At 38.7% G+C, this 21983-nt stretch overlaps 1 long non-coding RNA gene and 1 other non-coding gene across 2 annotated transcripts; one reads left to right on the top strand and one right to left on the bottom strand.

Annotated features, from left to right (window-relative positions):
- The first annotated feature begins 11300 nt into the window (after positions 1–11300).
- LOC121990586 lies at positions 11301–13489 on the top strand. The gene is made up of 2 exons (XR_006114632.1): positions 11301–11656; positions 13262–13489. It is a non-coding gene; the product is annotated as an uncharacterized LOC121990586 (long non-coding RNA).
- A 1408-nt stretch (positions 13490–14897) lies between these two features.
- TRNAK-CUU lies at positions 14898–14970 on the bottom strand. Its single transcript has one exon. It is a non-coding gene; the product is annotated as a tRNA-Lys (tRNA).
- Positions 14971–21983: the final 7013 nt, after the last annotated feature.

Here is a 21983-nt window from a genome sequence, read left to right as displayed (position 1 = left end):
GGCTCAACTTGCTCAGGTCATTGATAATCAAACTTGTGAGGTTGTGATATCAAACAAGTCCTCAAACATGAACGACCCAAAATGGAGAGATGATGTGGAGGTTTATGAATGTGGCACTTCAAACTTGGAGGTTCTATAATTCTTAATTTTATGTCAAAGTTATTTTTCTTTCAAATTCAGATTTTTATATACAATTTCTTATTGTTCTTAAAGGGGAAAAAATGTAACTTGACTGTCAAGCAACGTGAAAATGTGGTGGCATATGGTACAATACTATCAGAAGGAGGCCCAAATATATTGATTCATCATGTTCCACTTGGGGAAGGGAATTTCAAGGTATCTATTGATGTTGTCTTAGATGAAGAAGCAGAGCTTCCAATCCCAATTCGGTCTGGACCAACAATCGTCAATGATGCTGTTGGAACAATTGTTGCTTGGCCTAAAGAGTTGGTAATTTTACCAACGAAGAAGGTACTTTCAATTTTCTTGAAAAGTTGGTATTGGAAAAAACCTTAATCATTTGAATACTCATTTGAATATTTTAACATATTGCAGAAGAATGTACAACATTAATCATTTGCTCCTTCGGATGTTCATGGTGATCAGGACAAGTACAAGGAAATTGAGAAAACTTTACCGATGGCATGCAAGTATATCTACTCGTATGTTATCAGATTGATGCCTAAAGATGAGAGCATACACATAGAATTTGATGAAGCTATGTTTGGACGTCCTAAAAGTGTATGGTTGCTAAGAGAAGATATCTTACGCTTTATGGAGATGAAAGAGATAGGTGCCAGACACATTTTGGTTTACATGGGGTATGTTATATGTTAAATACAATATTTGTTCACATGCTTTGCTTTGTTCACAATATTTGTTCACATGCTTTTGCTTTGGTTTACATAGGGTATATTTAGATTTTTCATTACTTTGCCATTACCTTGCAATTAATACCTTGCAGTTACCTTTACAAATATATGAAGAAAGAAAATAGAGCTGAGTATGTGTCATTTGTGGATCCTGGTCACATACCTACATGCGGTGTGGGTGAAGATGGTAGTAAATTATCACAACATATTGCTGCTCAGTTGGGAGCATCAAACAGAGATAGCATATGCTTCATCCCATATAACACCGGGTAAGATTTTAATTATTTATTTTTTCCTACTACATGCTAGTCAATGTTATATTTTTTTTGTGCAGGTACCATTGGATCTTGACTATAATTAATGAAGATAAGAATATGATATATTTATTGGACTCTTTGAGTAACAGGAACCGAGATCATGCTTGGCAAACTATTGTGACCAAGTAAGTCGTAACTTATGCTAATTTTGAATGCATTCAATTCATTATAGGTTAAAAAACTAATTTTCTATTTTTACAATGTAGTGGGGTCAAGATATACAATGCATCAAGGGGCATTTCAAAAGGACCAGGTTTTAAACAATTGACAGTATGTATTGTGACTATATATTTAGACATCAATTAATAATTCTTATTATTTGGATTGTGACTTCTTGCATGACATTTTCAATTTCATTAGGGTAATCTTAAACAAAATGGTGGTGTTGAATGTGGATATTGTGTGATGCGGTACATGAAAGAGATAGTCTTAGATGAATATCCACAATTGGAAAGAAAGGTGAATTTCTACTTTATGAAATATTTTATTTATAAAATATTAAGTTATTTTTCATTGATCCTCAAATTTTTGTTAATGATTCAGTTTGCAGCATCAAAGAACAAACAATATTACAATCAATCTCAGTATGATGAAGTCAGAAGTGAATGGAGCGAATTTGTCTATTTCTATGTGGGTGCCTAAGTGTAGGCTATGATATAAAGTTTAGATTGTATTTAGAGATTTATGGATACAAAATTTTTTATGTTATGCTTAAACATTTCTTTTATGAATACACTTTTGAATTGTATTTGACAGATATTTGTGATATATTTGTTCAATTTTGGTGATGAAAATTATTGTGTTATAGCAAAATATTTGATATACACTTTTGTCAATTAAATTTGTATTGTAGTAAAATATAGTCAACTACTTCGATACTATAAGTAAAAATGATGAAGTAATACAATACATAAGACTTCGGTATATTTAAATGTTGTCGTAGTTAAAGAAACTATTTACTTTGTCATTGATTAAAATTGTTGAAGTCGTTCGTATGTATTACTGCGTTAACGTAAATTGTTGAAGTGTAGTAAAATTTGCTTTCCTACTTCCATACTACGATGAAGTATTACAATAACAATTACTTCGATCAAGCTAAAATATACAGAAGTAATATTAACTATTTACTACACCATAATATAAATAATTGTGAAGTCGTACCTTCTTTACACTTCGTTAGACAATGTTACCTCTGCAGTAATATATCCTCAATTACTTCGGTAATTTTATTGGTCTTGATGAAGTAATAAAGGTTTTTTACTTCGAAACCGGTCTGATTTTGAACCGGTTTTGGACCGGTGATAGACTTCGGTAATCATGTGCCGAAGTAAAATAATAACCCTTTTACTTCACGTGCGTCTACTTCGGTAAATATATAGCTATTACTTCGGATAATATCCGAAGTCTATTATCGATTTTCACATAGTGTGTGTATCAATTGAAAGATAAAGATGAAGCCTTAGAAGTGTTAGGACCCTTGGCGGCTGACTAGGGGGGTGAATATCCCTTGCACAAAACAAGCAAAGATATCTTTCTCAAACTTATAACTTAATATAACACTTACATAAGCAAAATAAGAAATAAACTGAAAAGAAAGAGGCACAGTGAATTACTTGGTTACAATCGAGAAGGTTATTAATTAAAGGCGAAAAAGCGCACTAACAAAATCTTCTCTGGGCAGAGAAACCTCTTATAACATTCAAAGTTCACAAAATAAAGCTAAACTCTAACAAACTCAAGCACAAGTGTTGTTTCAAACTATTCTGCATTGTTATTTAGCTTTGGGAGCAAGACTCTTTATATAACCTTGTTCGAGGCACTTGGAAGGGTCTATACACTTAGAGGGGATAAAATTTTATCCCCTTTACAATGGATTGCGGTCAAACATGATCCGAATAAACTTCGATTCTGGGCGTTCGGACCATGAAAGCCAACCGAGTTGACTTTTTTAGTCCGGGCCTTCTGCTCTGGTTTTGCTCGCCTCGGTCCAGGTCTTCCGCTCGGGTTCCTCTTGCTTGGGTGATCTTGACCATCCGTAATAGGGTTCACCCGAACCCAACTTCCGATCTTCTCGAGCAAGCTTTCGCTCCTAGCTTCTCGTCCCTCGCAAACGTCGCGCGCCTCCTTCTCGTCCGCCCGCGTACTCTTCCACAGCACCTTGTCCCTCAAACGCACTGAGCCCGTCAGCTCTCTCCCGTGCCGTCCTTCTCGCTAGCTGCGTCTTTTTCTCGATATCTTGTGCTCCTAAGTTCCTGCACACTTAGACATATGATCAAATATAATAGGACCTAACCTAACTTGTTTGATCACATCAAAACAACCCTGGGGTACCAACAAGAAACATTTAAAAATATAAGAATTAAGTTGAGAATCAAATTGGTCAACAAATTAAAAGAATTCAAAGTGATCGAGGAAGAGAATATGATGGTCAATTTGATGAATTTTATACAGAATCTGATATTATTCATCAAATGATAACTCCTTACTCTCCTCAATCAAATGGGATTGTCGATCGTAAGAACTAAACTCTTAAAGAAATGATGAATGCTATGTTGATAAGTTTGGGCTACACTAGAATTTGTAAGGGAAGCTATTTTATTGGTAAACAATATTTTCAATAAAATCCCTCACAAAAGGAAAGATAAAACTCTTTATGAGTTATGAAGGGGTCATAATCCTTCTTATAAATATCTGAAAGTGTAGGGGTGTTTGGCTTAAGTGGAAGTGCTTAAGCCAAAGCAAACCAAAATAAGACCAAAGATAATTGATTGTATTTTTTTAGATATGTCAATAATACTAGTGCATATCAATTTTTGGTGTATAAATCAGCAGTTCTTGATGTACATGTTGGAACAACAATTGAATCAAGGAATGCTATATTTTTTGAAGATATCTTTCCTTGCAAAGATAGGAAAGTAGAAAGTTCAAATAAAAGAATTTATAAAAATGTGAGTACGGATAATTTTGGAAATAATAAAGAACCAAGACACAATAAAAAAAGTCAAAATAGTAAATTCATTTGGTCATGATTTCATGACTTATATGTAGACTTGTGAAGTCACTATATGGGCTAAACAAACACCAAAACAGTTGCATGAGAAATTTGACAAAACTATAATGTCAAATGGATTTAAAATAAATGAGTACGATAAATGTATATATATCAAAGTTACACCTGACTTGTTTGTTATTATCTGTCTATATGTAGATGATATGCTAATCATGGATAGTAATCATGATATAATCATGACTACTAAGAAGATGTTAACCAAAAACTCTGATATGAAAGATATGAGTATAGCGGATGTTATACTCGGGATTAAGATCAATAAGATATTAGATGAAATTATCCTTTCACAGCGTGATTATATTGAGACAGTATTAAGGAAATTTAATGCATATGATTTTTCCCTTGTAAAAACACTGATGGACTTAAGCTTACATTTGGCTAAGAACCATGGTGAACCTGTATCCAAATTGAAATATTCGAGGGTAATTGACAACTTGATGTATATCACTTGTTAGTGCAGTTAAGCGCCAATGGTTAAATTCAATTTTGATGAATGACAAAAGGTTAAAGTTATGTGTTATATTTATTTAACCTTTTTACCAAATGTGCATCATTAAAAGGCTTAGGATCTGACACCAGACTGAAGCTCGGGTAGGTTGATTTCTGATAGGAAATCCAGTTGGGTTCGTTGAGCTTGACAAATGGTTGAAGCCCATGTAGGTATCAACCTGGCAAGAAGTCCAATTGGATTTGTGAGACTTGATAGCTAGCTGAAGTCTAGATGGGGCATTTGATAGGAAGACCTGTTGAGTCAAAGAATTCAAATAAAAACTGTAACTGATAAGTGAAGGTAAGTCACTAGAGAAAAGAGATTCATTAAGGATGAGTCCCGATGAGACTATAAGCGCGGTCCAGCTTAGAGCTATTTTGGAAGTCTAGATGAGACCATAACTATATTCTGGTCATGGTAAGACAAGATCTAATTAATAATGTTATGTTATATTCTGTTAATTCTATTTTGCATGTTACACTTTATTTTTTAAAATAACGCATTTTGCAGGATTAAAATGCATAAATAAGCCTTGGATGAATAGTGCCCGAGATGCCTCAAAGGTGCGCGAAGGCACCTCAGAGTTGCGCGGAGCCTCCTGGACCTAGAGGAGGTGTCCTCGTGTATAAATTTTAGGAATAGAAGATTTCTGTGGGAAGCCACTCTGGAGCGCATTGGAGGCCTCTCAGAGTGTATTGGAGGTGAGTTGGAGCACTTGGAGGTGCCCTCGTGCGGATAGAAACCGCATGCTTCGGCAATGATAGAGGCCAAAAAGGCAGAGATCAAGTTTGAGGTTGGAGGCACCTCGAATGAGATTGGAGGTGTCCTCAACACTCTATAAAAGCATTGTTCAACCTCTCATGTGTCATTGATCCAAATGGGGCACCTATGCAATCAACAAATTAAGTATATTTACAAGTAATCAAATGATGACCATTGGAAGACATTAATAAGGGTTCTTAAATATTAAGATACACCTTAAAATATAGATTACATTGTATGAGATATCCAGCAGTATTAGAAGGCTATTGTGATACAAATTGGATATTTGATACAAAAGACTTTAAATGCACTAGTGGATGCGTATTTATCGTTGATGGTGGAGCAATGCCATGAAAATCTACGAAACAAATGTGCATAGCTCAATCAACTATGAAATTTGAGTTTATAGTCTTAGATAAAGGTGCAGAAGAAGCTGAATGACTTCATAACCTCTTAGAAGATATCTCATATTGGGAAAATCCAGTGTTTATCGTGATAATATATTGTGATAATCAATTAACAATTGCAAGGACATAAAATAGCATGTATAATGGTAAGTCAAGACATCTTTATCGATGACACAATACCATTAAACAGTTGATCTTTAACAGAGTTATCGCTGTCGATTATGTCAAATCAAAAGATAACTTGGCTGATCCGTTTACAAAAAGTTTGAATAAAGAACAAATATACTGCATATCAAGAGAAATGAGATTAAAAATCTACAAACAAGAACATTCATAGTGGTAACCCAACATTGTTGATTGGATATTCCAAGATCTTGGTTCAATGGAATAACAAAATTATGAAAGTTCATGTAAGCACTTAGACTAGTTCCCCTCTTATTTCTAGGATGGAAAAATGCTACCTATGATATGTAGTGAGGTTAAGTTATAAACTTTCAATGACTCATATACTTAAAAAAGTAGAGTATAGTAGAATACTCTTTATAGGAGGTTACATATATAAGTATGAAGAAGGGTTTCTTGAATCAAATACTTATAAATCCAAGATGTTGTCTATGGCCAAAATGGACAAAATAATGAAAACTATAAAGAAGTGAGAAATGTTATTGTGTATTTACTATTGTCTTAATTTACACGAATGGCTAAGTAGTTCAAGACATCACGTTTACTAAACAACCTAGTAAATCCGATGATACTCTACTATGGAAGGTTCAAAGCCGCACAAACTACCTTTCCTAATGCAATAATCTTTCGTTTGAACTCTCCTTATGCTTCATTTACTTTGTGGGATAAGGATTAATGGTGTAGGTGGGATATGGATTAATGGTGTGATAAATAATCATTGGCTCTCCCAAGGGATTATTTATCACACCATTAACCCCTATACCATTAATCATATCCATCTATCAAATACTCTCTATCACACCAATAGTCCCTAACACCATTAATCATATCCCATAAATCAAACGGAGCCTTAGGTGATAATATGTATGCATTAATTTTCATTCATGTGAGTGATCGTTGAAAATATAATGTGAATGAGAAATTAAATCTAGATCGTTTGATCAAGATTAACAAATTTGGATCGTCGATTTGAGAAGGCATAAGTGCCCTTTGATGGCTCAATCTCAACCATTGATTAACATCCAAATGAAAAGACATAGTATCTCTTGGGAAGAGATGTAATTTAAACCATCCAATTCAAGTTGGATGATTGAGGTCTAATTGAATCAAGATGTTCTTATACCCATTCATTTAGTATAAATAAGGTCTCTCTCTTTCTCATTTCACTCACTCAATTCATTCTAATTCAAAATAAGCATTGCATTCCATATTTACATTTAGAGAGTTCGAAAAATTTCTTCAGTTCAGAGGTCTTGTGATTTGTAGTATTGCTATCGCAAGATAAAGTCATTAACGAGATAGAGTCCAACTCTAGCTTCCGCTCGGCCAAAGCAATGTTATATCGTCATTCTGTCCGTGCTCAGATTGCACCACCACCGGATCCCAACGATCATCACCACCGTCGAGGTCATCGTCGCCTCCTAGCGCCACGTCCAGGACCACCTCGACTGGTACGCCGGCCTGCATTTCGATCCCTCCTCCCCACCGACGGAGACTCCTCTGACAGTACCATTGCCTTGCTTTCCTCCTCCGACTGGATCATAAGCACCTTCACGGCGCGTGGTGTTGGTTGCTACTCGGTAAACCTAATGGTTCCACTGTACAAAAATTTTGTACAAAGGTCTGAACCTTTACCTAGCTACCATGTGTTCTTTTAAATTAAACTTGGATCGCCTGCGGAACTTAACACGTTTGATCCAAAGTTTAATCTATTTGTTCTTTTAGGTTTAGACTCGGATCTCCTGCGGAACTTAACACGTTCGATCCAAATCACCTAGGTTATTAATTTCATTAAATATTAGTTTCCAAAATTGGCTCCCAGTACTGACGTGGCGAGGCACATGACCTTCTTGGATATGGGAACAACCACCACCGACTAGACAAAGCCTTTTAAGAAAAGTTAATATTTAATTTCCTTAAATAACTTTAGGTCAACCGAAAAGAACAATCAAATCACAAGGAAAAGAAAAAACAAAAGAACACAACATCGAAAACAAATTCGAAATACTAGAATCGTAAGCCTCTTGTATTTGGTATTATTTCCAAAAATAACTAGTATGATACGGAAAGGAAAAATACTAGTTATACCTTTTAGAAAGACCTCTTGATCTTCTACCGTATTCCTCTTCTAACCTCGGACGTTGTGTGGGCAACGATCTTCCGAGATGAGAAACCACCAATACACCTTCTTCTCCCCTTTGCAAGGTTCGACCAAGTCAATAGCTCCTCCAAGGATGAAGAGATAACACCACCAATGCTCCAAGGGATAAAGCTTTCTCTCCTTCTTCTCCAAGCTTGAACCCGGCCACCACTTGATCTCCTAGAGGAAGAGAAGGTTCGGCCACAACAAGGAGAAGAGAGAACTTGAAGGGGCCGGCCACACCAAGGAAGAAGAGAGGGAGAAGAATAATAAAAGTTGTGTCTCATGAAGGCACCCCAACCCCCTCTTTTATATTCCTTAGTTTTGGCAAATAAGGAAATTTAATTATAATAAAATTTCCTTAACTTTCCTTGACATGAATTAATTGAGAAAAATAAAATAAAATTTCCCAATTAACCTTGTAATGGCTGGCCACCTCATGGAGATCAAACAAGACAATTTTAATCAACAATTAAAAATTCCTTATTTGTCTTTGGAAATTTTAAAAAATAAAATTTTCCTTTAAAATCCCTTCATGGTTGATAAAAATAAAATTCTATAATTTTAATTTTTCAACATGTGAATAATTTACAAAGAGAAAAAATAAAATATCTTTCCTATCTACAAATAAGGAAAAAGATCTAATCTTTTTTCTTAATCTTTTGTAGAAGAAATATTTTAATTTTAATTCTCTCCAATAAATTATATCTTCCACATAAGAAAATTTTAAAATTAAAATTCTTTTAAATTTAATGGGGGGCGACTACCTAAGCTTGGGTTCAAGCTAGGGCCGGGCACCCATGAACCAAGGCTTGGCCGGCCCTAGCTTGAACCACAAGCTAGCTTGGCCGACCCCTACATCATGAGTACGAAGGTGGGTATAGGTGGGTATAGTACTCTATAAATAAGAGGCTACGATAGGGACCGAGAGGAGGAATTTATTTTGGTCTCCCGATAAAATTAAGCATCCCGTGTTCGCCCCGAACACACAACTTAATTTTATCAATAATAATTCATTCCATTAGAGAACTATTATTGAACTACCGCACCAATCTCAAATTACATTTTTGGGCTCCTTCTTATTATGAGTGTGTTAGTCTCTCTGTGTTTAAGATGTCGAATGTCCACTAATTAAGTGAGGTACTGACAACTCATTTAATTAATATCTTAATCCAAGAATAGTACCACTCAACCTTATCGTTATGTCGGACTAAGTCCACCTGCAGGGTTTAACATGACAATCTTTATGAGCTCATCTTGGGGACATTATCAACCTAGATTACTAGGACACAGTTTCCTTCTATAATCAACAACACACACTATAAGTGATATCATTTCCCAACTTATCGGGCTTATTGATTCATCGAACTAAATCTCACTCATTGATAAATTAAAGAAATAAATATCAAATATATATATGCTTGTTATTATATTAGGATTAAGAGCACACACTTCCATAATAACTGAGGTATTTGTTCCTTTATAAAGTCAGTATAAAAGAAACGATCTCAAATGATCCTTCTCAATACACTCTAAGTGTACTAGTGTAATTATATAGTTAAGATAAACCAATTTCTAATTACACTACGACCTTCCAATGGTTTGTTCCTTTCCATTTTGGTCGTGAGCTACTGTTTATAATTTATAAGGTATTGATAACATCATCTTCTGTATATGACACCACATACTATGCTATCTACAATATAAATTAATTGAACAACTACAACTAAATGTAGACAATTTGACCAAATATAATTCTTTTTTCAAAATAAATATTTACAAAAATTTAGACTTTCAGTATACACTCTAACACATGGACCCTTCAAAAAAAGGTCATCTTCAACTCCAAGATCGACCTCTCAGGTGCCCTCGCCGCCGTTCTGGACCACGTGCCCTTCCTGCTTCCATTTGTAGAATCTTTGGAACTCAGAATGTAACCAGGCCCTCTACCCCCATCCCTTTGCAAGTGGGGCCGCAGATTGTGCCGGGATCCGACATGTACTATTGCTCATCAGGCTTTGTTCTGCTAGGATTCCATGGGGCTAAGTCGATGCACTTCTACCTACTGTTCCCGATGAGATCCTGCCCAAGCTCTATTCTTCAACCAAAACGGAGCAGCCATGAAAGGCGAGGATTCTGAGTTAAATTCTCAAAAGTGCCACATTTTGTTTACATGACCCAGTCTGTGACAAAAAATGTCGAGAGTAATGTGAACAAAATAGATGTTTTTTTTTTTTTTGGTATCAAAAGCTCAGAGGAGTAGTGAACCGACTAATGCGAGGTCCATAGTTATAATTAAATGTCATAGCTAATCTTGTGACAAAATATTTCATTGCTAATCAAAATTTAATTATGTTGCTAAATTATTAACTGAATTAATTTTAAATGTTAATTTAGCGGTCGAATTAAAAATTCAGTTGCAATTCCCTCTATTACTTTCCAAATTTCCGTTGTTCATCACTTCCTCAACCACTTTTCCTATCCTACGGCCTCCGATCTCTCCTCAATCCAAGGTAATCTCACAGTTATTCTTTCTTCCCCCTCTATTTCCCTCATCTGCATAAAGGAGATTGTGCCTCGCGAGGTTGGAGGCCACACTTTGAGGTCGGAGTATATCCGACCACGACTCAGAATCATCGATTCAATAGTTTGGAATTGTCAGTTCGACGATTACTAACATGTCGACCGGTAATTTTAACCATCCAAGATGGTTCAACATTATCATATTAAAAAATTAAATTTATAAATTCATAAAGAGATTGTGCCTCGCGAGGTTGGAGGCCACACTTTGCGAGGTTGGAGTATATCCGACCACGACTCAGAATCATTGATTCAATAGTTTGGAATTGTCAGTTCGACGATTACTAACATGTCGACCGGTAATTTTAACCATCCAAGATGGTTCAACATTATCATATTAAAAAATTAAATTTATAAATTCATAAAATTATTGATCACTGTATTTTTTAAGAATAACCGTATAGAAAAAAAATTATTAAATAATTATTAAATAATTAACTAACCTATAAAATCATTCGTTGACATCGATTATTATTTAATTAATAAGAAGAAGCGCACCTCTACTCGGTGCCTCGCCTCGCAAGGGCTGGAGGTGACGATATTTCAAAGCAATTGAACCAAACGAAGAGAAAGCTCGAAAGTGAGCTCTGATCAAGACCCACTTGCCACAAACGCCTGATGGAGTTCTTTCGAGAAACGCTGGAGGATTCCGGTCACTAGAGATGTCCTTGTGTCTAGAAATGTTTCTTCTGGAGCTAGGGTTGCTGTAGGACAGCACAGACCCTTCACTGGGAAAAATGGCGAGAGTGGGACGAGAGCTAATGATGTCGGGGTTCATCTGGTTAGTCCTGACTTTTGATCCCTTCTTTAAGGTTCTCTCCAACATGGATGGAAGGTATGTAGTGATTTTTCCTAGTAGGTTCTTGCTGGTAGTCGTTTGCTTTGAAATTTGGGGCTTTGTCAAGAAGTGATACAATTCTGAATTTTTTTTATTTCTCCGCGCTCCTTATCTTCGGCAAATGGTTTAAATCTGTATAATAACATTATTGAAAGAGATGTTTAATCTTTTCACTTTGATTATAAATTAGGATTGTCTCACATCCAATGTAGCTTAGGGACACCTAGTGACCAAGGACCAAAAAAGGAGAAGAATTCTCCTTTTATTTGTTGCTAGTCTCAACCAAGAAGGAGATCAATATTTCTTATATATTTAATTTGATTTCACTTGGATTATACATGATGTGATTTGGTAAAACCTTGACCTGCATGCCTTGTGTTTGCTTTTAATTATAAATTCAATTGACTATATAATTGTTGTAGGCTTATATTTGAAAATAAAGTAAGTGAAAGGAGACTATAGGATTATATTTGAGTTGGATTCAATTGATATGATAAAGTGGCAATCTCTTTGTATCTCTTCATGAAACATTAGATTTAAAGTTGCAACCACCTTAAACATATCAAGCACATATTTAGTTGATACATATTAAGTGAGCAATCTCTGTCCCAAGGAATTACATAGATATCCTTTAGGCATCAAATGACTCCTAAGTAACTCTACAGTATAATTAAGAAAGTATTTAAAGTGAAGACTTACTTGTAGCTTAACAATAGACTTCACTAGAGAAAGTGGATTTAGCTCTTATGTATCATTAGAGTGGAGAGCATTCGTTTCATCTATCATGCCCTGTCATATTCTCAAACCTAAAAGGACCTTATAGATTGTTGGAGAATTGGCATGACACTTATAATGTAAAGCAAATTTCTAAGACTTTGCTGGCCTCAAATATTGTATACTTAGTTTGCCTCATATGTTTCTTTTGTTGTCAAACAGAATTTTTAAGAGTGACTTTTATACTTGCTTATTTTTTGTACATGCTTTTTGTTTGTTTATACTTTGACATAGATATATAATAACTTACCTCTTTCTTATCTGTTGTTTAACTTGTTGGCATGTTTTCTTTGTTCTCTTGTTGCTTTGTTTTTTTGTGGTGCATTGACTTTAATATTCGGCGAAGCAAATGTTTCTGTTTTAGTTTTTCTTCAGTCTTCCTAATATTTTTTTGAAACAAAGTGTTAGCCACCAACTTTGTGCATTGTAATACATGTCTTTTTAATTAGCAAATATTGACATTAAGAAAATAGTAAATTTGCTTATAGTTTTACAAATTGAGTAGATTAAATAACATTATATGTCAATATATTTTTCTGAGATGCTTCTTTTATTATTAATTGGATATGATATTAAAATTTTATATTCATGTGTTTGGTGATGGAAACATATTTTCTCTTTCTTAAGACTAATCTGGATTGACCTACTACGTCTAACCCTTGGTTTGTTCAATATTATCCGGCATAAATATCATATTGTGTTGTATTAGTAAAGTTATTTCTTCCTACTTTTATAATTTATGCATTCTTTGTAATGAATCATGATCGCATAATAATTTACATATTATCAATAGCACAGCATGATTGATCGTCTGTTATGTACTCTTAGGTTCAAGAGTCGTCCAAGTTATCTATCTATTGAAGTGCAAGTGTTCAGGGAGGAGAATCAAGAATTGAGAGCTCTGGTAGAACAAGTAAAGGCAGCAGTCAGCCTCATTCATTAGCTTATCCTTTTGTTTTGCTCCACTTTTCAAGACTGCATGTTGTGGATAAATATTTGTATTTTGAAATTGATGATTTGGATGCTATTATTAAATAATAAATTAATTGATATTGATATTGCATTGTAATTATGTAGATTTAGATGTAGTTAATTATATTATTTTGATCAGTGTGATATTATAATTTTATATAGATTTTTAGATAAATATGATGGATTTAATAATGAAAATTAAATTTCGGTCACTAAATTAATGATGAATTTTAAATTCCATTACTAAATAATGATAGAATTAAATTTTTGTCACTAAAATTAGTGACGAGATTTAATTTTTGTCTCTAAGTTAATGATGAAATTAAATTTTCATTGCTAAAAATATTTGTGACTGAAATTTGCAATTCCAATCCATTACTAAATACATTTTGCGACTGATTGATTACTATTTTTTTTAGTGAATGATGATCAATTTAAATGATGAAGAATTTAGTTTTAATTGATGAAGCACATGTTCATTATTTTTTTTAATTCAAATATCTAACTTCGAAATAATTAATTTTAACTTTTCCATCTGCCATCAAAAAAATAAAGAATGTTTACCTAGGATCATGTTAGTGGTCAACATTTTTATAGTCATCATCATACTCAAAGAATATTCCTGTGTTATACAACAGTTAGGATTCAACTCTTAAATGATGAAATAACTGTTTAAAAGATTAACCCACCATTATCTCGGGCACATGTTCACTACGTGGAGCTTGAACTGGATGCTGAGACCGTTCAAATTCAGTGCATGCTGCATTTTTTTTTTTGTACTATTTTTTTTAAAAAAAGCCCCATATATATATATATATAGAGAGAGAAATTATATATATTTTCCTACCGTTTTACATGTAAAATTGAATTTCAACCAGAAATAAGTCTGTCTTCAGATATAAAAATTACTTTATTCATATGCAATGTTCTTTCAAATTCTTAATCTATAAAATATGTACAAGACTCACCATCATTTGACATCCAGCATGTGTTGTTAATTGTTACTATTTTTTATGTAAAATATAGAATCTATTTGATTTTCTTAACTTTATGAGCATGTTATTTATTGTTTATTATAATTTTTATTTTTGATTTTTTTTCGTCACATGACTTCAGGAATCATAATAATTGAATTAAATTAAATTTGATAAGTAATGCTATTTACATGATAAATTCATAAACTGATAAAGAATTTTTTTTATAATTATTTTCCCACTTTAGTTTAATCTGGCTCGTTATATTTTTTAATTTGAAGGGTTAAATTGGAAGAAATCATATAATGAGCAGAAGTGTTAAAGTTGAAGAGAATTGTTCCCATTTTGCTTTAACTTGCCCCGTGAGTTTCTAAATTTCGAGAGCCAAAAAGAAAAGAAGCAAATTATAAGAGCACTTGTGGGTTGTAAAATAGGGGTTAAATTGAAAGAGCAGGCTGCACGACCAAGCGTCAAGTCGGCCCAAGAAGAAAAAGATTTGGATAAAGGAAAAACACAAACGCCCACCGTGGGGCTCGAACCCACGACCACAAGGTTAAGAGCCTTGCGCTCTACCAACTGAGCTAGACGGGCTTTGGTGTTTCTTTTAGATTTAAATATAATCTATTGTATTATTGTTTGAACTACTTTTTTCTTTCAAAAAAAAAGAAAAGAAAAAAAAATTATATCCTAAAAAAAAATATTCTACAACTAATTAATAATATTTATTCTTATGAAATATATATTTATTTACTTATTTAATTATCAAGGGCATGTGAGGTGCAAAAGTTAATTTATTTAAAATGAAATTTAAGATTTTTTATTAATTTATTCTGTTCTTCTTCTAAACTTAGTAGTATGTTTGTTTTTATCTTTCATTGTCATCAAAGGATAGAAAGCTCAACGTTAGCCCTAAATACCTTAGATTTAGTTTTTATTTGGAAGAGAATCAATCCCAAGAGTGTTATGAATTTGAATTCCCTTTTTATTTGCACCATTATCCGGGGTAATGAATTTGAACTCTGAACCTTTGGTATAAAGTCTTTAGAACTAACTCAACCCTCTATTAAGCAATTATTAATTCAACATTGTTGGTATAATCGATCTCTATAATTTTGATGTCTGACAATATACTTAAGTCTGGTCAGTTTGATCAATGATTGATCCAAATAAAATTTAATATTTAGAAGAGAGAAATCTAGTCAGGACTAGATGGCTAATAAATGTGTCATAATCAAAGGATAGGCAGGTGAGAAGTCTACTGCCCGGAAGGCAAAAATTATCCTTGTCACAAACGTGGAGCGCGCTAATTGGTCGGGCCGGCGTCACAGTCCGGGTGCCTGGAGCACTCTTATAAAAGAAGGCCTCCACCAGAGTTTCAACAACAACAACTTCCTATGACTGCTCTATTGCGCTCTGTTCTTGCGACGTGATGACGTTTCTCAGACAACTTGCAGCTCAAATTATTTTTAATTGTTGTCGGTATATTTTTTCTTTTTAAGCGAGTTCTTGTACTTTCATTTGTAAACACTTTTTCAAACTTCTAGTGAATTGCCCAACGAAAGCACTCGACGAGTGCAGACCTTGGAATAACAATCGACGAAGGCTCCGAACCAAGTAAAACTAGTTCGTGTTAGTATTGTTTTTGTATTTTTTCCACTACTTACTCTAATTCTATAACGAATTTTCGATCGCTATTCACCTCCCCCCTCCCCCTCTAGCAACTTCTACGATCCAACAAACATAACATTTTAGCAACTATATTTTCTTTGAACATATATGATTTGTTCAAAATTATTATTATTATTATTGAATATCTTAACCCTTAAAGATTAAATTAATTTACTCCCATGATTTGTTTTCATGCCTTCGTAATATTTTTTAACTCTAAAATGATATAATAATAAAAAAAATTAATATAGTTTAGGTTACTATAAAACCTATTAAACACTATCAGTGATAATTTAAGGTGATCAAATCTCATCTACCCTTCAAAACTAACAATCGCCATGAGCATCAAATCTATTCTCTTCAATCCTAAATTATTCCTCCCTAAAAAATATTCAAACCTAAACTTTGAAAATTCCACATCTACCAAACATAGACACAAATGTACATTCCAACCCATAATGTTTCATTCCTAACCAAACTCAAATTTAAAATTTTAAGATTCAAATCCCATTTTTTAATAAACAAAATCATTTTCCTATAATTTCATTTTTTTTCCTGATATCCAATTCTTACCATCTTAAGTAGTGATCCGTTCGATCCCACAATTTTTTTTTATGGATCACTAATAAAAATAAGAAGTGCGATCTAGCATCAGAGGTAATTCAAACCTCAAATGTAATATGGCGAAATTTATATAGCTGCCGAGGAAGTCTAGATTAAGTCTGAAGTTTTCATCGCATCTTAATCCACGGGCTATAGATGAGATGGATGGCATGCCTCTATGCAGGTTATAGTATAGATGATGATAAAAAATGAATACTCTCGTTGTGTCTCTGTCAATTCGTCCCAGAATTAATACGGAGAAGATAAAGTTATAGTATAGATGCCTCTAGTCTATAGTCTAATAAAAGGACTTCAAATTATTCGATCTCAAACTACCCTACATTTATAAAAAAAAAAATCATAAAATGAAACACGTAAAATATTAACTTTCACCCACTATAAGTATTTTTTAATTTATCATAACTGATGTGGATATATGGGGATGGCTCAAATGTAATTAGGAAGGGGAGAAAGGGTAGTTTGGTCACTTAACAAGAGTAAGGTTGTGTTTTAAAGCTTGGCACTGTTCATCAGTGGGAAGGAGGAGGTTCGAGTTTTTTGCGCTGCCAGCCCCCTCGCGCAGGGAGCCGACGCCGACGCTGGCCAACTCCCTTACCTCTCCCTCGTCGCCTCCTCTTCTCTTCTCCTCACCGCGACGCCGCTACCGGGCGGCCGCTTCATGTCTTTGCTTCTTCGCCGCTACCACAATGCAAGGGAGGCACAGCCGCCGCCACTTCTCCCTCGCCACCGGCGAGCCACCTCCCTCCTCTCTCCTTCTCCTCTCGCCGGCAGGGGCCTCCCGCCAGGGCTCTCTTTTTTCCTCCGCCCGAAGCCATCATCGGACGAACTTTGATCTGCCGCCATGGAGAGACCAGCGACGTCGCCGATCGCACACGTTGCCGTGATGGTCGCACACCTCCATCGTCGCCGCGTACGCTGACGCTGCATCCAGCGGCCCTCACCGCTGTGTCCAGCGGCCCTCGTCGTCGCGTCCAGCGGCCTCCGTCACTGCGTCCAGCCGCCTCCGCATACGACAGCCACCTCCTTGCGCTGACAGTCACTGCTGCCCCCTCCTATGGCCACGTTCACCGCTAGCAGTTGCCGTCTCTAGTGGATGCCGTCACCATCCGGGTCGTCGCAGCTTTTATACTATTTATCCACGCCCGCTTTCGAGCCGAGAGGGTGCTCGGCCGGTAAGCCGATTTGGTTTCGGCCATCGAGCCGTTGTGCTTCTTTATTTACACCGTTATTATGTTTGTTATTAGTATTATCCGGCCTGCGTGCCGTGTGTCGGTCTGCGAGCCGAGAGTGTGGTCGGCCTTTGTGCCATTATTGTATCCAGGCCTGCGAGCCGATAGAGTGTTCGGCCTTCGTGCCGCTGTTGCATTCCGGCCTGCGAGCCGAGGCTGTAGTCGGACAGTGCGTCATCTTGCGGATCCATATCGCGTCCGGCTCCGAGCCATCGGAGCCAGCTACTCACCTGATGGGCATTTATCTACCATTCATGGTCACGACGACTCGGTCAGTATCTCGACCAGCTCACCCATCCATCCGAGGGCGCCCCCCCGGGGCCAGGGTACGTTCTCGTACTCCTTATTCATGCATTTATTTCTCTATTATTATCTGGCTGCTCATATGTTAACGGGACCCACCTCGAGCATCGAGGTACCGAGGATCGGGGCAACCCGATCGCCGGCTTCAGGTGTTGTTGACCAGAGGACTTCTGACAGCCTGGTCAATGCAGAAGACAACTCACCACTGGGTCATAGGGATGCGGTCAACCTTCTAGACACGTCACGCCGGTAGGTCCGTCTTCTCAGCTTCCTGACAAGATCAAATTGGCCCCGTCTGTGGGAACACACCTGGTATGGAATGTGAAGATGGACGACGCCGAAACTTTCTGTCATCCTCATTACCTTGGTAGATTCCGAAGAATATATCATATTCTCCTCGCTCCACGGGTATTTGGGAGTTGAGGAACTGAGTCAGATACTCAGCTGGTCAGCAGGTCAGCTTTTCAGTTATATTTTCTTTCGGTCATAAAATCTATCATAGCTTCTCTACCGAAGACCCCGTGCCGATCGGTCGGGCATATATTATCCTAGTCACGGACTTGATGTCGAAGACCCCGTGTCGATCGGTCGGGTGCCGGTCGGCCGAGCGTATATTATCCGAGCCAAGAGCTCGATGCCGAAGACCCCGTGCCGATCGGCGGGGTTTGAGTTATCTTTGAAGACCGTCAAGCGGCGACGTTAAATTCCATAGTCGGACCGACGACTATAAACCCCCCGGCCCGAAAACCGTCGAGCGGCGACGTTAAATCCCAGAGTCGGACCGGCGACTATAAACCCCCTGGCCCGAAGACCGTCGAGCGACGACGTTAAATCCCAGAGTCGGACCGACGACTATAAACCCCCTGGCCCGAAGACCGTCGAGCGGCGACGTTAAATCTCATAGTCGAACCGGCGACTATAAAAACCCCGACTTCATGGACCAATTCCTCGGATATCCTGTCTCCCCCGTTCGGGGTCGAGCTTATCAGAGCATGTATCTCTCCCGTCCGGGGTTGAGTGACAGGGTTATCAGATATTTTATCTCCCCCGTTCTGGGTCGAGTGATTATCATTGATATCAGACCAGTTTCGGATCTTCCATCTCCCCCGTTCGGGGTTGAGCAGTCTTCACTGGTGTCAGACCAATCTTATCGGATACTCTATCTCCCCCATTTAGGGTCGAGCGGTCGTCACTGGTCTCAGACCAACTTATCAGATCTTCTATCTCCCCCGTTCGGGGTCGAGTGGTCTTCACTGGTCTCAGACCAGCTTATAGGATATTCTATCTCCCCCGTTCGGGGTCGAGCGATTGTCACTATCATATTTTCTATCTCCCCCATTCGGGGTCGAGCAGTCTTCACGAGCATTTATCTCCCCCGTTCGGGGTTGAGCAGTCTCCACTGGTCTCAGACCAGCTTATCGAATATTCTATCTCCCCAGTTCGGGGTTGAGCAGTCTCCACTGGTCTCAGACCAACTTATCGGATATTCTATCTCCCCCGTTCGGGGTTGAGTGATTGTCACTATCATATATTCTATCTCCCCCATTCGGAGTCGAACAGTCTTCAAGAGCATTTATCTCCCCCGTTCGGGGTTGAGCAGCTTTCACTGGTCTCGGACCAGCTTATCGAATATCTTATCTCCCCCATTCGGGGTCGGACGCTTCTCACTGGTCACAGACCAGCTTATAAGAGCATCTTATCTCCCCCATTCGAGGTCGAACTATCTCCGATGGTCGCGGATAAAAGTATCTCCACTGGTTTCGGACCAGAATGTCTCATAGGCTATGCGCTCATTCGGCTCACGACTTTCTCTTCCATGCGCCTTCGATTCACGGGCTACGCTCCAGTTCAGTCCACGTGCGATGCGCCCGTTCGGCTCACGACTTTCGTCTCTATCCGGATTTGATTTCATAGGCTATGCTTCCGCTCGATTTTCGGGCTCCACTCTTGCCCAACGCTGCTTCATCGCTTGTTTGGTATTCGCCTATGAGCTCACTTGGCGGTCGGCTGAGAGCTTGCCTGGCAGTCGTTCGGCACTATTCTTCGTCGCTCGATCGACACTTTGGTAGCCACTTGATCTTTGGCCCGATCGTCCACTTAGTCGCGTGCTTGTTTCACTCGGCATCCTTCCGATCGTCCGATCGGCATCTTTGCGGTCGTGCTCGGCATCGCTCGTCCGCTCAGTCTACTCGTGGAACCTCATGTCGCTCGATCTACTATTATTTTACTCGCCGCTCGCCAGACGCTCGCTCGACGCCCGCTCGACATTAGTCCGGTTATCGACTTGGTACCATTCTTCGTAGTCCGCTCGGCATCACTCGTCTGCTCGGTTTGCTTGTCGCTCGGTCGACACACGTTTTTCTCACCACTCAGCCAAGCGCGCGTCGTTCTGTCAGCGCTTGCCTCACTCGTTGCTTCGCCATTCGCTCAGCGTCACTACCATTTCTCTTGTGACACCATTACAATAACGGTCGCTCGCATGTCATGATACAAGGGGTTCCGTGATTTGACTTTGACATCGAGAGCGAGTCAGCCTTTGCGACAGACTGTCTAATCAGTCGGACTTGCGCCTCCTTCGACTAGACTTGAAGGGGATGCTTGTGATGCGGATATATAGGGATGACTTAGATGTAATTAGGAAGGGGAGAAAGGGCAGTTTGGACACTTAACAAGAGTAGGGTTGTGTTTTAAAGCCTGGCACTGTTCACCAGTGGGAAGGAGGAGGTTTGAGTTTTTTGCACCGCCAGTCCCCTCGCGCAGGGAGCCGACGTCGACGCTGGCCAACTCCCCTCCCTCTCCCTCGTCGCCTCCTCTTCTCTTCTCCTCACCGCGACGCCGCTACCGGGCGGCCGCTTCGTGTCTTTGCTTCTTCGCCGCCACCACAATGCAAGGGAGGCATAGCCGCAGCCGCTTCTCCCTCGCCACCGGCAAACCGCCTCCCTCCTCTCTCTTTCTCCTCTCGCCGGCAGGGGCCTCCCGCCAGGGCTCTCTTTTTTCCTCCGCCCGAAGCCATCATCGGACAAACTTTGATATACCGCCATGGAGAGACCAGCGACGTCACCAATCGCACACGTCGCCGGCGATGGTCGCACACCTCCATTGTCGCCGCGTACGCTGACGCTGCATCCAGCGGCCCTCACCGCCGCGTCCAGCGACCCTCGTCGCCGCGTCCAGCGGTCTCCGTCGCCGCATCCAGCCGCCTCCGCATGCGGTAGCCACCTCCTTGCGCTGGCAGTCACTGCTGCCCCTCCTACGGCCACGTTCACCGCTGGCAGTCGCCGTCTCTAGTGGATGCCGTCACCTTCCGGGTCGTCGCAGCCTTTATACTATTTATCCACGCCGGCTTTCGAGCCAAGAGGGTGCTCGGCCGGTAAGCCGATTTGGTTCCGGCCATCGAGCCGTTGTGCTTCTTAATTTACACCGTTATTATGTTTGTTATTAGTATTATCCGGCCTGCGTGCCGTGTGTCGGCCTGCGAGCCGAGAGTGTGGTCGGCCTTTGTGCCATTATTGTAACCAGGCCTACGAGCCGATGGAGTGTTCGGCCTTCGTGCCGCTATTGCATTCCGGCCTGTGAGCCGAGGCTGTAGTCGGACAGTGCGTCGTCCTATGGATCCATATCGCGTCCAGCTCTGAGCCATCAGAGCCAGCTACTCACCTGATGGGCATTTATCTACCATTCATGGTCACGACGACTCGGCCAGTATTTCGACCAGCTCACCTATCCATCCGAGGGCGCCCCCCAGGGCCAGGGTATGTTCTTGTACTCCTTATTCATGCA

Source organism: Zingiber officinale, chromosome 6B (genome assembly GCF_018446385.1).
Source record: "Zingiber officinale cultivar Zhangliang chromosome 6B, Zo_v1.1, whole genome shotgun sequence".
Lineage (NCBI taxonomy): Eukaryota > Viridiplantae > Streptophyta > Magnoliopsida > Zingiberales > Zingiberaceae > Zingiber > Zingiber officinale.
The sequence above is the reverse complement of the archived record's forward strand: the minus strand, read 5'-3'. Positions and strand labels throughout refer to the sequence as shown.